The 15,422-nt window shown below is 33.0% G+C and overlaps 1 protein-coding gene across 6 annotated transcripts in view; it reads right to left on the bottom strand.

Annotated features, from left to right (window-relative positions):
• The window catches only part of LOC106883364 (PH and SEC7 domain-containing protein), a 178,129-nt gene that overhangs the window by 102,950 nt on the left and 59,757 nt on the right, over window positions 1-15,422 (bottom strand). The window contains exon 2 of one of the 6 annotated variants that reach the window (XM_052968269.1): window positions 6,507-6,606. The exons of the other annotated variants lie outside the window; for them this stretch is intronic. The gene's annotated coding sequence lies outside the window, so the exon portion shown is untranslated. The remainder of the gene's footprint in view (window positions 1-6,506; window positions 6,607-15,422) is intronic. 6 annotated transcript variants of the gene reach the window in all.

Genomic DNA, 15,422 nt, shown 5'->3' with positions numbered 1-15,422 from the left:
AGAGAGAGAGAGAGAGAGAGAGAGAGAGAGAGAGAGAGAGAGAGAGAGAGAGAAGTAAATTTCTTATCTAAATAACAGAAAAGTCTTCACAAACAAATGCAAAAGTCTTTATGAATCAGAAAGGTTTTATACTCACTTGAAAGTAATTTTTTCTTACTTTGCATATGTAAACTGAACAATTACCTGAAACTATCGTATATCTTTAACATTCCTAATGACATGGGTAACTCATAATTTTAAGTCCGTTGAAACTTATTTGAACATGTTTGCAGTTGAATTATTTGAGATTCTCAACACAGCTATGTTATATTATATCATATTATCTTCTTCCTTTCCTTCTATTAATTAAAAAATATATCCAGTTACACAAACCAACACTATTGTTTTATCATACCTACTAATGCTTGCTATGAAGATTACAGTAGCTCAGCAGACCTATCTAAAAGAAATATGGAAAATTAGATACTAAACTTGACATGTAGCAAAATAAAGTACAATCTAATATTAAACGAAGCAGTTAGTATCAAAGATATGGCAATTAACAGTTTGGAAGAATTACAATATCTATAAAATAATTTACCCTAGTTTCAATGTATCCATCTGAAACTGAAAATACCAAGCAAAGTTGTCTGTTCTATCTCTGGGATAGAGAGATTTGTGCCAGACTGTTATACTACACCAGGAATTGTTAAGCTTCTCTCTGATCAATCTTTTATTAATTCTTTTCACTTTACTTCTCACCACATATGCTCCTCAGAAACATTACCACCTTTGATTCTTCTGATCTTTTTGGGTCATTCACATGCAGTCTAGACCATGTCACATTAGACTTATACTGTTTCAATGAACAGATACCATGAAAAAATTTTCCAATGGAAACAATAACGCTTAAGATATACATTAGATATAGTGTCTCCCATAATAATGCTTAAGATATACTCCTATTACATAAGAAATATCCATATACTTCTATGTCATTTAAGGATTTGAATCTACTATATTAAATCTACTTATTAAGTTGTCTAGTTTTTGTTTTTATCTCTCCCATAGGGGTTGAAAACCAGTTAACTGAACACAAGAGAGGTGACTGAAGCAAAAGAAATACCACATGATATCTTCATTCAATGTACCAATTCTGCCATCCCATATCTATCAATCTATACATACAAATATACACATTTGATAAGTTCTATGAATTCCCTCAATCAAATTTCACTCTTTAGTTAAGGAAATAATACAACAGATCTGCAAAGTGATTTTAATCATACAGGTATTCCAGCACAAATAGAAACTTTCTGAAAGTCATTGACTAAAGTGATATTAATAATTCTGGCTAACTTTTCAAATAAAAAATTATCCTATGAGAAGTAATAAGACATAAAATGTAATAATGTACAATGTTATGTCCAAAAGATCAGGTGTGATGAATTTGCAGTAGTCAACTTCAATGTTAAATCTGAAACATCAGTTTCATTAACATCAAAATATTTCTTCACAGCATATATGGTTATACTACTTTCAATTTTTACCAAACTAAATATAAATAATAATATGAAATACAAGTTTTCTTAGATCCGTTTCATCCAGCGAAAATTAAATGATAGCCAATGACTGTTTGAAATGTGATGAAAAAAAAAAAATCTAAAACTGAAATGCTTTTTTCAGGTGCATCAACTTGTATACAGGCACGTATGTATGTATGTATGTATGTATGTAAAAGAGAAAGAGAGAGAGAGAGAGAGAGAGAGAGAGAGAGAGAGAGAGTATTTGATATTCTTTTTTTTCTCAAGCTGCCATGGGTTGATCATGTCTGCAATGCAGTACATTTCTATGTATCCTAACCCTGCATCATTTTACAACTTTGATCTAAATTATATATTTTCTCTTTTATACAGAAAGAGAATTTGGGCTGTTCCTTTGGTAAGAGGCTGTTCCTTTCATAAGAGGAAGATACTATCAAAAGCTTTAGCTTCCTTTCTAATTTCTTGGTCATTAAACATCAGTAAACACCAGATAAAAAATTATTATCACACACGTAGATATAAACATTTATGGGTAATAAATACTGAAAACAAATTCAAGCAAATATAACTTTTGTCAGTAAAGAAATGTTGACATAGCTTCATTATCGAAAACTTTCAATGCCTAAATTTGATACAACTTCACTAGAATTACACACTGACATATTTGAAGTAGTGTTACCTTGGCTGTTATAAGCACAATGATTTGACTATGTACTCTTCAGCTTTCACATTCAATATGATTCTCAGAATTTTGAACTGAAACCTTTTGTGAATTTATGTTCTCATTCTGCTGTCCATACCATAAAAAAATGGCTCTAGTGGAATAGTGAATGTAAATGTGGCAGTTTAGCTAGTGGGTGTGAGTTGGTACATACCCTCTAGTTCGAGAGAACAAGTTAGCAAACAAAATCACAAGTAGAGCGATAAGAAATAGAATATCCTTGGTGCAGACAATAGAAAGAGAACAATTTACCACTGTGGATTTTAATAGACGTTTCAGTTTGAAATTCTGAGAAAATTATTGAACGTGACAGCGACCTGAAAAAGTACAATAGCTGAAACATGACTATACTACTATAAGAACACCAGTCTGAATTTCTCAATGTATAATAATATCAAACAATGTCTAAAAAAAATGAGAAATCACAAATATCCACCCTTGTCTAATTTTAAAAACTTAGCTTTACTCATAACTTTCTCTGAGAAAAATTTATATTGTTATTTGCATTTTATACTTAGTTTATGTTACATAAAATGGTCCAAGAAAACTGTTAAAACAGGACTACTTCATAAATATAAGTGAGAGACTACTTATGCACCAGTCAGAAAAAAATTATATAATATTCTAACACAAAAGATCACATATACAAACTTTTTAGCACTTTATTTTAGGCATAAAACAGTTTCAATCTTTTTCAGTAATTTAAATATATCCAAACTATAGTGTCAATATGGTAATTTGTTACATCATGAGCCATATTAATTGTTAAAAAAATAAATAGAAATATACCAGTTGTAAAGCTAAAATTAGCAAAATACATTTGAATTTTAACATTGTTTCTAGTATGAAAATCAATAACAAAATGCAAAAGTGAAGTTAAATTTTAAAGTTGCCTAGAATGAACTTGAAAATAAATCATCTAAAATATCATATCCAGGATATTTTATCAGAACTATACCACTTGGTATTGAATTATTTTCGTTGTCATCATAACAATCTCTCCAGTCATTCAATACCTCTAATTGTTCTTTCAGTTCCATTGCATGCAGTTTTGTTTTTATTAATCTGTCACAAATCCAATGAATGTATCATACTCAGCTAATTCATCCCTAAGTATTCCATTTTTCACAAAATGGTTCATTAACACAGTGCAACACTTATCTTTGTATTTGTCTAAATAGATAACAATTCCAAATTCTTTCACTTATTTCATAGTTGGGAGTATGCTGGAATATATTATTGGCTGAACAATGGTAGTCAGCATAGTTAAATAATTTATCGCTTCCTGCAACCAATCATAGATTTGGGTTTTAGTTGTCAATGTTTGTTGCATTAGTACATTAGAATAATGGAAAGTGTTTGCTTTTGGTCTTAGATTTCACATAACTCTTGGACTCAACTTGTTTTACAATTCTTATTTATTCCCTACCATATGTATTTTAGAACTTGTTTTATTATATTCAGTTCTGAAAATTGCTTACCAGTTGTTATCATAATCTGAATTTTAAAAACAGAATAAACTGGAGAAGCCTGAGAATTTTTTTTTAACATCAAATGTAAATTTATCAATTATCAAAGTGACCATCCTAACCTCCCATTTAGCATTTTCATATAGGTTTCGGTAACTTTTTTAACCACATTATAAAAAATAATTTTTAAAGTAACTATCCCAAGTAAAAGCATTTTCAAAGTACTCTAACATAACTTTATACAAACAACAAATCCAATATCCCTCAAGAAACTCATAATCTTTGTATTATGAGTTTACTGATACGATAAGAGGAACCACATTCTTTATCTTACAGAGAAAGTATTCCATAATGAAGTTATTTACAAGAACACCTGAAAGGATCAGCATGCAATTCATTTCTTATAATAAAATTCCAACCAATCTCCTATGAATAGCATCCAGTTTTAAATCTGGCAATATTTTCAGATCTATTTTAAAACAGGGGCCACATTTTTCATTAATGTTTTACGTAGTGTTTTTGGTACGGAAAGACTTTCAAACTTCGTATGCTTATCTATTTTGTGTTATAGAACAGAAAAATATTTTTGTATTCGACTTTATTTCATGTAAAAAATTGTCTTATTTCGATAATTTCAACCAATCACTGACAAGTATTCAGTTGTTTACATTTACTCCTTTGGCTGATTAAGCGATGTAAAGCGTATTTAATCTCCATACCTTCGTTTTATTTGCTGTTTTCATTTTAAATTTGCTTTAACCCTAACCCTAACCCTACGGTTAGGGTTAGGGTTAATTGTTTCAGAATTGTTTGTTTATGTAGTCGGCACTTAATGTATATCGGCTGGATGGACGTCAGTGATTGGTTGAAATTACAGAAATACGACAACTTTCACATGGAATAACTTATGGATTTCTGTTTTTTTTTAAGAAGACTAAGAGAAAAAGATGTTTTATATGACACATTCTACCAGTGTTCCAAGTTTCAAAGTGTTTCGTTAATGAAAAATGTAGCCCCCGTTTTAAAAAAGATCCATATTTTCTTCTATTTGGTTCTTCATGTTGTCTAAATAAAGCAGAGAGCATAGGAATATAAAAGCTGTAGTTGTTGTTTAGTTCCAGGTCAGCTTCTAATTGGATAGACCTGTAATCTAAGTCATTCCAGCCATCACCATCTCATCTATGTATATGGAACCCAGAACCACATTATCTCATGTATCATTTTTTTACTAAGATAGTGTGGGTCAGATTTGACTACTATTTCTTGTAGGTTGAGTGACTACAGTTTTCTTCACTGGTTTACAACAGGGAAGTATCTACAAATGGTGTAACCCTACATTCCAAATTCCGTCAGATTTTCATTAGATAAGAATTAAAGAGAAATTATAAAATATCTCAAGGAGCAAGAAAATCCTCCCCAGGTTTCACACAATCAAAAGTAAAAATATTTCAAAACTAAAATACAAGTAAATAACCCTGACACTACCACCCAAACAAGTTCTAACTACATTTTTTTCAAATTGCCTTAGACAGCTGTTATCTATTGGAGCAATAGTTATCATTAATACAATAGCATATATCAGTTTATATTAAATATGATGCTGTCCATGGATGTGCAAAATAAGGACCGGCAGCTTAATTAGTAAATTTGAACTATGCTTCTTATATACAGTGTAAATCTGCAATAAAATCTTAAATGAATAACAATGAGTTCTTCATAGCTCTGTCTCAGTTATTATGCCAATAGAATAAATAAATGTGTGCTAAGAATCTTATTTCAAAAGAAAGAACACTTAAGACAGTTGCATTGACATGGCCTGATAAAGAATTGAGGACGTATGTATGCTTGTATAGAGTTGCTACACAAAAGAAAATAATTGCCAAAAGAACCTATCACTGTCCACAAAATACCTCAATAAGCATATATAAAGATATGTCAGTTCTATGTTTGAATTTAACAGATCTGTACTCAGTTCCTGACAGTTCATTTTGAAACTGATATCAGCTAACAATAATTGTGAAACTAAAGAGCTGATGGACAAATTATTATATAACCATGATAAAGTCATTTTAGAGAGTAGCTAAATTGCAGATAGGAACTCAATATTTATTCATTTGTAGCAAAAAGAGAGAATGTATTCTTCCAATTTAAAAAAATTGTGAAACCAAGGAAAATGGTAAATGAGGGGCATTATCTACAGAAAAGACTTAAATACACTTAAAATATTTTGGAGAATAATGAACATAAAAGAGCATAGCATTACATGTACCTATTTCCTCAATTGTTAATTTCTATAAACAAAGGAACATATGTTAGTTTTATTGAGAAAGTCAAAATAACACATTAATTATAAAAGAAAAAAATATGTAAGAAATTCTTCAATCACAGAAAATACAATCAACAGCTGGTTTATGTTAAGACTAGTTGAAAAAGAATGTTCAAAATATTTTTTAAAGACTGCTTTGCCAAAACAGAAATTAGGGAAAATTAATTCCATATAGATATACATCTTAAAAAGCAAATTTTAAGATTGTATAGTGCAAAAGGTAGTTACAAAATATGAGGAAAATAAAATATATTCATACTTTTTTTTAACTCTGAATACAAATTATTAATAGGGTTAGCTTATCTTCATAAGGAAAATGGGTCAATGTTGAAAAGCAAAACAGATTCTATTAAGACTCTAAGAAATGTTTAAAGGTCACAAAGGTGAGAAGTGCAGCACAAAAGAAAAGAGGGATTGGCATAAAGTGTTCACAGTACCATACACAGGCTCAATGATAAAAGTAATACCTTTACATTGTAGCAGGAACAGCCACCTGAGTGAAAAATGGCTGTCCTATATTGAAAAGTACAAAGTATTAGCTTGTCATCCATGGCTGCCAACCTTCACCTACAAGTACATGAAGGAGATATAATAAAGATGCCAAGTGAACTACAAGGATACTAAAATGTTTAAACAAACTATTGATAAAGAAAAATAGAATAATAATGATATTAATGATTACTAAATAAAATAGTTTCTCTGCTAATGAATATAAGTGGGTGAGTCTTCAACAAAGAAACCTCACATCATGCCAATCTGATAGCATATTATCTTTTATATATATATATATATATACGTCCTACCAGTTTAAATGCATTTAGGCACACTCTGCAGCACTATTTTATTAATATATTTTTACCTACTCAAATTACACAGGGAATTTCTATGCAGTCTGTTGACCTAGAAAGAACAACCAAATCTCCCACAAACACACTACCATCTTAAAAAGACACATTCAATAATGTAGTTTGTTTTGAAATTAAAAAAATGATAAAGCTGATCTGGAGCTGAACACGGACATGATACTTGTATGGAATAGCAAAATTTAAATTTTAAAAAAATTTTACCAAGAAAAATTACTTATTCAAAATTTTTCATTTATCTCATAACATTAGTGCAGATTATTACTGCAACATCCACTTTTAGGCTTCTGAAGATAACTAGCCCCAACCTTCATCACATTTTACAAACACAAAATGACCAGCTGTTAAGATCATTTTCATAAAAATAAAGAAAAAACAAAGTATTTTTATAGAATCAAAGTGAGATGAAGTTAATGAATTTAGAAGACTTAGAAAAGGGACTAAATTATAAGACGCTCTGAAGATTAATATGAAGTGGCTATACATAGTAAATAGAAAAATATCAGCTAGGCATTTGATAGATTTCTGACTGATGGACAAGGAACATCAGATGATTTGAGACCAGCCAATGGCTAGAGAGGGTAAACTGCTTGAATGATACAAAAGTGATATTAAGTTCTCTTACTAAAGAAGATCCCCCAGAAGTGGTTCTACAGAAACCATACTGGTAGTCAATGGCTGTTTTCAATACTTAAGGAGATGTAGGAATTAAAAGTGGCAGGTCAGGAATTGGTGGAATCTGAAAAGTTGCCTTCCTTTGAGAAGTACAAATTATATATTTCCATAAATTATGATATCCAAATCGAAGAGTCTGACAAAGATAGGGGCTAGTTTAGGAGTTTGCTGCTTGAAAGGGTTGTATTGTTGAATTATAGTAACTGAATAAATTTTGCTTTCAGTGGTAGAGCGAGCAAGTTCAAGAAAAGAAATTCGGGGGGGGGGGGGCGCATGCATGCATGTGTACACACATACATGCATACAGGCACATATTCAGAGCTGCCTGGATATGTTTGTACATGTCCAGTGTCAGACTGGGAAGAAATTAGCAACAAAGTTTGCAGCCTTATTTGCAGAAGTGTTGCTTGCAAAAACATCTTAGTTGGATCTTCAAAGTTAGTAAACATGTTCTTACATGGCACAAGAAAGCCAAGTTGTAATTTAACTGAGAAGGTGAGTGTTTGCACAGCAATGGGGAGGGGGAGGTTGCCTCAAGGCTGATGATGACAAGCATTTTATTCATTGTGCTCTAACACTGTTCTTTACCTGTACAGCAGACTTGAAGGTAATAGGGTTAAATTGTGAAAGATGTTAAAAGACAGACCTAAGAGAAGATCCAATTAACTTTCTTGAGTGAGGAAGAGATGAAGTACATTTTCCTCCAAAAATAGTCAGCAAAGAATTGATGGAGTTGGTTTCAATTACAGGTGGCAGAGGTAGTATGAGAGTTAAGGAGTAGGTTACTTTGATTAGGCATGGATTAGAAAATCTGATAGGGGCAGAATGATGGTTGAATTTATGACTGTTGTTTAACAGGTATTGTCTAATAGCATGACCTCACCTAATGATGTTGACAGAAAAGCATAACTTCTTCACAGTTACTCTTTGTTTTTTCTTGTTTCTCCCTTCCCTTACTCCCTTACTTTTTTGTTTCATCTCCTTGCTTCACTAATACAACCTTACTCTTCACTATCACAGTTCACTTGGTTGTCAGTGCCATGTGGTCTGGTTGGTGTCATAAGCAGAAGTTCCATAATCATTTGACTCTCTGAATCCACATCTTATAGTGTGTGCGTGTGCGTGTGCGTGTGTGTGTGTGTGTGTGAGTGATCACCATCATTTAACGTCTGTTGTCCATGCTGGCATGGGTTGGATGGTTTGACCAGAGCTGGCAAGCTGGAAGGCTGCATCATGCTCCAGTCTGATTTGATAATTACTACAGTTGGATGCCCTTTCTAATGCCAACCACTCCGAAAGTGTAATGGGTACTTTTACATGCTTCTTTTGGCTGTCTCCACACATATACTCGGCAGGTGGTCGGAAATATGGTAAAAGATGACTTGTCCAAGAAAATAACATTCTTCCACTGCTCTAAGGACCAATTCTGTAGGTTTTTACTCCACTCTGAACGCTTTGCAACATTTGTACTTGAAAGTAGTGGTGTTCTGATTGCAGCACTCCCATGAAATCTGGTTTTGTGCAGCTCCCAGCGAACAGTTTTTGTGGAAACTGGGTTCTCGAGGTGGTCATTAAGCTCTGCAGTAATTTTGGGAGCTCTACTTTTGTGATCCTTTCTAACAATTCGCGTAAGAGTCCAACAGTCCCTATTTGAAAGCTTTGGTTTTCTTCTGGAATTTTGTTTCAATGAGGAGGTTTTTCCCTCTTTCTCAAAGGCTGTCATTGCTTTCGAGACAGTACTTCTTGATACACCAAACATTTCGACTGTTTTCGTTACACTAGCGCCTGCCATACAAGCACCAACAATTTGACCACTTTGAAAAGAAACAGCAATTTTAGCAAAACATATTAAGCAACACTAATAATAAATCAAAAAACAAAAATAAACAAGCTTTTCACGGTTTTATAGATATTTCAAAATTATGATGCTAGGTGTTCCCATTATTTTGTCCAACCCCTGAATATATATATATATTGCATGCACACACATAAGCACATGCATGCATACATAAATATGAGTGTCCATTCTATGTCAGGAAACTTCAGTCACACTTTATTTAGAAATATGAAATATATTCACTACAAAAGTTGTAGATTTATATAGAGATGATGGGCTGGCAATATCTGAGCACTCTAACAGCCATTACTTCCACTAATCTTCAATAATGCAACTACCACATAAATCACAAGAAACTAGTACATTTTAAATATAAAATTTCATATACACCTTAACACTAAATTACCACTCCCATCCAATGGAAAGAGATACTGCAACATTACCTGATTTACAGATTTCTTCTCTTTAAATACTAAGTCTAACATTGCTAAAAATTTCACAGCATTAATAAACATTTCTGCTCAACCACCAATAGCATTAATAAACATTTCTACTCAACAACCAATGCCAAGAACTATTTCAATAGAAATAATGCATGCCCTACTTAGTCATGTAATGCTGAAATGATTATCTACGAGATAGAGATCACCTCCACCAAATCATACTCAAACATTATGCTTAAACACTATGTCAGTAAGATAGGAGGTATACTTTAACCAGACTTCTTTCTTCAGAAATACAGGAATGCAGTTAAACTATATCATTGTGTCTGGTAATTGAAAGAACATGCTACTACATTTGAAATCAAGTAGATAGATCCTTGAGAGACCAAGACCATATAAAAAAAAATGGCACAAAATGTTGAGGGTTATACATAACTGGAAGGAACCTCATACTCAATAAATCCAGACTTTCAAAATGTCAAATCAGATCTTTACCAAATGTCACTACTAAGTATCTACTGTAAGATTGGAAGATTATATCACAGCTTGACTGATTGAATCAATACTTAACTATTTACCAAGAGCAGTGGTACTCTCTATCTTCAATTTTATCCCAAAATGAAATTTCCAATCTCTATACACTGTCAATCCTTTGCCAGTAAAGCAAGATATTTAATACACTCATCAATACTTTCATGATTTCAACTTAACTTTTCCAAATTTACTACTACAAAGTTTACTTTTAATTAACTCAAATAACTTATCCCAAGTAATATATGTAATGAGTTATGTTCTTTACCATATAAATCATATATGTAGCTGATATTAGAGCTAGACACTCAAGTATTTTGATTGTCCGATGACTTTGCAGCACTCCTAGATATGCTACCAAGTTATAATGTGTTATCGCATATAGACTTTATCATTTAATACATTTCATTTTGCTATATGTATTAAATTTTCTGTTGTGGTATTGTTTTTTTATGCAAGCATCCGTAGCTTAATGTAAATACACACACGCACCCAGCAGATTGTATACTAAGTGTGATGTAGTGGTAAGGGTGCCTTGAATGTAGAAGTGAAGGCTGTAAAGAAGTGAAGCAAGCATACTATGTAGAATGTATAATGCTAGTGCGCATAAATGATGGAGAACCAGTGAACCAAGAGGAAAAAAATGATATATAAGAGGAACCGGACGTATGTAAGAGAGAAGACTGAGCTGATATGGGCAGCTGATGCACGAGTTGTATAAAGAAGTGCCAAGCTTTCAAAGTTGATGGAACCTGTAAGAAATGGGAGAGCTAGGAAAACATGAGCCAAAGTGAAGACTGACCTCAAACGGCTAAATCTCATGAAATGAGTACTGAAAAGGTTGCACTGGAGAATGTTGGCCTATACATACTTGGTGAAAATGGACAAGAAATTGGTGTTGCTGGTAATTGAAAATGGCATATAAATCTACATCTGGGTCTCTTGCCCTTTATGTTTTTGTGAAGTTTCCCTCTTCCTTCTCTTTCATACCTTCTCATCTATCAGGTTTCCTGTTTAATGAGGGATGGCATTATATCTGTCTACATCCAATCTTCTACCTTCATCTATGACTTCTTTTTCTTGCCACACTGTCAGTATAATTAAGGATCTATTTGTTTCAACTGTCCCTAACACCACCCTTCTTTATTATTAACCATCACTCCCTCTCTTATTATTCCCTACCTCATCATTATGGAGCACTATCACTCTTACCTGTACCTATGTTTACTCACTCTCTCAACATCAGCCATCTTTTTGCTTACTTATCACTCATTCACACACACACACACACACACACACACACACACACACACACACACACACACACACACACACACACAATTCCTTTCTCTGTCACTCATTGTTGACATTCACTACTCTCTTTCACTTCTTTAACATCATCCTGTCTCCTTCCTATAACTCTTCCCTTACATCATGCCACTCACACTGTGTTCCTATTCAACACCTGCCAACAACTAACGGTAGTTATATATCACTGGCTCTCTTCTATTACTCCTTTCAAGAACTCTCTCATTACCATCACTCTGCTTCGTACGTTCATCCTGATTCCCCCACATTGACTGTCTCTTCTATTCATCCTTTCACTCAGGTTACCTTGAACAAGCAGAAACAGTATAGGGTAGAGGAGACACTACTCTTGCCAAAGGCAAAATAATTTTTATAGTACTGCTACCACAATAAAATTTACCCAATATACTTTGTAAAGTGGCTGGTGTTAGGAAGGACAACCAACCATTGAAACCATGCCAAATATGAAATGTAGGAGGGTAGTTATGTAAAGAACTGACTTGGGCTATGATAACCTGTCCAGTTCATGCTAGTACTTGAAAGTAGATATAAAATGAAACATCCATATACACACAAACACAATCATCATATAAGTACAGATGTGGCCATGTGGTAAGAAGATTGCTTCCCAACAACATGGTTTGGGCTGATCAAAGCCTTGTGAGTGGGTTTAGTAGATGGAAACCGAAAGAAACCTGCCGTGTGTGTGTGTTTGCTCTCTTTCTCTCTGTGTCCCCCCACTACCACCACCACACCACTGCTTGACAGCCAGTGCTGGTGTGTTTATGTCCGTGTAACTTAGTGGTTTGGCAAAAGAACCAATAGAACAAGTACCAGGCTTTAAAAAAATATGAATACAAGGGTTGATACATTCGACTAAAAATTCTTCAAAGCAGTATCCCAGCATGGCTGCAATCTAGTGACTGAAATAAGTAAAAGGAACAAAAGGAATATGTCAAACACCATCATACTCATATACACACTAGTAGTTTATCCATCCACAACATGATGGCAAGTAAAACATTAAACAGAATGTACAATTCTGTATTCTTACTTATTAATTTATCCAACAAATCATTATATCATTTAAACTAAAATATACAGGAATCATCGTTGTTTTAATATATATATTTTTTTTCCTTGGTGACAATGTACAATTTCCTTATATCAGTTCTCTATCCCTTTGAGATCCAATATTCTCTGATGTGACCGAAACACTTCCAAGAATGAGTTAATCCTTACTGCAAGTAACATCCAAAGGCAACATATTTCTGTGATCAAATAAATAAATTCAAAACATTTCTAGCCTCTCTCCTTTCAGGACATCAAGGAATCTTTTTCTGGCCATATTTCTTGTTAGACATACCTAACTTTTGCCTATTATTCTATGAACTGTGTCTTTTTCTTCATTACTTCTAAACCTGCTCCATTTCTCTTACGGCCAAATGTAATATGCTACTCCAATGTTATGATATATATTAACTGTGATACTACCCCAGCTACAGAACTGGTCAATAGTTTACAGTACATTGATCCTTAGGTATGCTCAAATGTATTCTATGCTGTTCCCAACTGTCTACATAAATGTTTGCTAGCACTATGTGAAAATTAGCTATCACAAAACCATTTTGGCCTCCATGTTTTCCATTATTATCAGCTGGCTTTCTGGAGTTTGTGCAACAGACATTAGTTTCTTAACATTTCAAAACACACAAAAACATAATTCTTCTGTCTTAATAACAAGCCTATAGCTTCCCTGCATCAGAGTTAATAATATTTTGATGCTATACTATGACTAATTATACCCTGGTACACTTACCATATCTCAGTCTTTGAGGTAGTGGTACAAAAACTTTGTACCAAGAACTGGTCCATCTGCATAGGTTTCTTCAGTTTGCAGAGTATACAGAGCGCTTTCAGCTGCTGCCATGTTGCTTATTGTAAGTCTATTTTTAATGATTCTATCATTCCTCTTAACAATAATACAGTCTATCAATAGAGTATATAACTGTAATACCAGAATGATTACCTACTTAAGGCTATACCCATGTGCCTTCTGTACCAAATTTGACTAATACACTTTCCCAACATATTTCCTATATACAGGATACATGTAGTCAAGCATCTATCAACGGAAACAAAGAAAGTTGTCCTCTTTACCAACTTAGTGTGGAAAGTGTAACTAATGAATGCAATTATTTTGTTAAATAAAATAACTTCAGTCATTAACTTCATGTTAATAATATTCACTTTAAAACTAAGAGTCCCTAAAAAGCAAAATAATATGGTACATCAATAATTGGTGCCCAAAAGAACTAAAAGAAACTGGGTAAGGTAAATGTTCAAGAGTAATAAGATTATTAATTTTCAAGCTATTAATCTCATCAATAGAGATGAAACATCTTTTAAATATTTATTTTGAAATGAGGTTTCAATGTGTTTCATCTTTGTCATATTCCTAGGTGTATACATGATACCAATTTGAATTTTAACTAGGAATCATTCAGGCACTGACACATGTACATGCATCAAAGGTCTAGTATTATTATTTGGTCCAAAATAAAGATTTCTAATTCGAAAACAGTTTGGTACTATATACACATCCACTGATGTGTACATAGATAGAACAATGATAATGATGACTGGAGATCTTTGTTTTTCTTCATTCATCTTCAACTATGCGGTTACTATCCTGAAAAATTTATTTTACTGGGTGTTGTTATTATGATAACTTCTAGAAAGCAATTCTGTGAAAATTTCAAAGTCTTAATAGCATGAAGAATTCTATGTTCCAGTTTTGCATAATGGTTTAATTTCTAGCATTTTCTATTTTTAAATAATATTAACAAAATCTGATTTTGCAGAAAATAAAAAAAATTAATAAAAATCATGACAATTCAGATCACAATGCCAAAAGGATTTTAAAAGCTGATAAAGAGAGTAATAATGCAGATGTTGGAAACAAGACAACATTGAGGTAAATTATATGAATCATCACCATCAACATCATCATATTAATGTTCAGTTTACCATGTTTGCATGGGTTAAATCATTAGTGATGATCACCTTTTATCAGTACAAATAACAGCTATAGAACAAGTAGCTGAAAGCGTGGAGCACCAAACTAAATATATTACAATACATACTATTGGAGCTTGGTGCAGCCTCCTGGCTTGCCAGTCCTCAGTCAAAACGTCCAACCCATGCCAGCATGGAAAGCGGACATTAAACAATGATGATGACAATGACTATCATATCTAATTGTCAACATTCCTCTTCAAACTTCTATACTCAGTTAAATATCTACCAGTAATATACTGAAATAAAACTGGCCTTGCATCTGATCAAAATACTACAAACACCACGTAGGTTTAATACTTCAAAGGCTAACAAATTTATTTGAAACAAATATGAAATTTCTTTTTACTATTTTTGTTTTTAATCTTGAAAAATTTAAAAAAAAGTTTATCAGATGAAGAAGTTCGCCAGCAAGCAAGATTTAAATACTGTCTCTTCACACAATGAAGACTATTTAAAAAAAAACAAAAAAAAAACACATGACTAGTTACCTAAAAAACTAATTTTCAAAACAAATACATATAGGCATATGAGTGGCTGTGTGGTAAGTAGCTTGCTTACCAACCACATGGTCCTGGGTTCAGTCTCACTGTGTGGCACCTTGGGCAAGTGTCTTCTACTATAGCCTCGGGCTGACCAATGCCTTGT

Source organism: Octopus bimaculoides, chromosome 5 (genome assembly GCF_001194135.2).
Source record: "Octopus bimaculoides isolate UCB-OBI-ISO-001 chromosome 5, ASM119413v2, whole genome shotgun sequence".
Classification (NCBI taxonomy): domain Eukaryota; kingdom Metazoa; phylum Mollusca; class Cephalopoda; order Octopoda; family Octopodidae; genus Octopus; species Octopus bimaculoides.
This window is presented reverse-complemented; position numbering and strand designations above follow the sequence as displayed.